The 2,042-nt window shown below is 45.3% G+C and overlaps 2 protein-coding genes across 2 annotated transcripts in view; both read right to left on the minus strand.

Moving 5' to 3' along the window:
• Window positions 1–2,042, minus strand: part of LOC121924250 (zinc finger protein OZF-like) — a 113,457-nt gene that overhangs the window by 110,397 nt on the left and 1,018 nt on the right. The gene's annotated exons all lie outside the window — the stretch shown is intronic.
• LOC121924279 (zinc finger protein with KRAB and SCAN domains 5-like) overlaps window positions 1–2,042 on the minus strand; it is a 29,025-nt gene that overhangs the window by 24,476 nt on the left and 2,507 nt on the right. The window lies entirely within an intron of this gene.

Raw genomic sequence — 2,042 nt, forward strand, 5'->3', positions numbered from 1 at the left:
CCTGAATAGACTAGAAAGCTGGGCCAAAGCTAACAAAATGAATTTCAACACAGAGAAATGTAAGGTACTGCACTTAGGGTGGGAAAATGAAATGCACAGATATAGGCTGCAGGACTGGACACCTGGCTGAATGAGACTACAAGTGAAAGAGATCTAGGAGTCCAAGTAGACCACAAGTTGAACATGAGTCAACAGTGCAATGCAGCAGCTACCTAGGCCAATGCGATGTTAGGCTGCATCAATAGAAGTATAGTGTCTAGATCACTGTATTCTGCTTTGGTCAAACCCCATCTGGAATACTGTGTCCAGTTCTGGGCACCACAATCTAAAAAGGATCTGGAGAAAAGAGTGTGTCCAAAGGAGGGCGATTAAAATGGTGAAGGGTCTGGAAACCATGTCCTATGAGGAATGACTCAGGGAACTGGGGATGTTTAGCCTGGAGAAGAGAAAAGTAAGAGGAGATATGATAGCCCTGTTTAAATACTTGAAGGGATATCATATTGAGGAGGGAGCAAGCTTGTTTTCTGGAGTTCCAGAGACTAGGACTCAGAACAATGGATGCAAGCTCCAGGAAAAGAGATTCCATCTCAACATTAGGAGGACCTTCCTGACAGTAAGGGCTGTTTGACAGTGGAACACACTCCCTCAGAGGCTGGATGACCATCTGTTGGGTATGCTTTGACTAGGATTTCCTGCATGGCAGGGGGTTGGACGGGATAGCCCTTGTTGTCTCTTCCAACTCTATGATTCTATCATTCTCTGATTCTAATCTGTGACCCAGAAAGAAAGGAAATCTTCTCTAGCTTTTCCTTCAATCATGGTGCTGGTCTGCTATACAGGGAAGGAGAGGAGCAAATATCTAGAGTAGGGCTGGGAATTAATCAATCTACCTCAAGAGAGCATTCACCATAATACATTCATGAAACTTTTTTCCTTTCTAGGAATGGTGTCTCCAGTCTTTTGCCTTGAGTGACTATCTTTGTCTGTTTTGGAATATGTCTATGAGCACCAGTCAATGATGGAAAAGCAAGACTTAGCTGGCCCTGAGTTAAGGAAAGGCCTTCCATTTCTTTTAGATGGGAGTAATGGGGAATACTACAGAGAAACCATGCAGAAGAGCCTGACACAAGATACGTCCCATTCAGAGGTACAGTACGAGCATATTAAGCAGTTCTGCTACAAGGAAGCCGACGGCCCCCGAGAGGTTTGCAGCCAACTCCATGCTCTTTGCCATCAGTGGCTGCAGCCAGAGAGACACACCAAAGCCCAGATCCTGGACCTGGTGATCCTTGAGCAGTTCCTGGCCGTCCTTCCCCCAGAGATGGCAGCCTGGGTCAGGGAATGTGGGGCAGAGACCAGTTCCCAGGCAGTAGCCCTGGCCGAAAGTTTCCTCCTGAGCCAGGCAGAGGAGAGGAAGCAGGAAAAGCAGCAGGTGAGAAAGTGTTTTATCCTAGGAATTTACAAGATACTGTAAGCCTCCAACCCCATCTACTGCTCAGTATTTTCTGGAAATCATCGTGGAGGGAAGATCCAGATCATTTCAGATCATTCTTTTTCTGATACTTGCTCTTATTTTTCCTCCCAAGGATCTCATTGTAGAAGAGGCTGGTGATCTTCCTGTGGCAGAGAAGGCTCTCTCAGACTCTGGGAAGACAGTGCAATCCGAGTGGATGGTACAGCAGGATGAAAGAAGCACCACCATAATGGGTAAAGAATCAGTGGGCGCTTCCCAGATTGAGCTCCCTATCTTGAATGTACCTGAAATGGTGGACTGTATATTTGCTCTTCTGATCTTACTGTATATGGGGAAGGGATGCTTATCCAATACATGTTTTGCTTCAACTGTTTAAGGAGATCCTTTTCAAACCAGCATTTTGAAAGAGCTAAATAAATAAATAAATAAATGTAGCCTTTATGCCAGAAAAGGGGTTGAGTTATACATAGAGTGAAACACACATGGATGTTGATGTTTTGAGTGATGTATCTTGCCTGTGATCCTGGTCTGATGCCAACTGGATGCAGATGCAGCTGGAACAATGCCT

Source organism: Sceloporus undulatus, chromosome 2 (assembly GCF_019175285.1).
Source record: "Sceloporus undulatus isolate JIND9_A2432 ecotype Alabama chromosome 2, SceUnd_v1.1, whole genome shotgun sequence".
NCBI lineage: Eukaryota > Metazoa > Chordata > Lepidosauria > Squamata > Phrynosomatidae > Sceloporus > Sceloporus undulatus.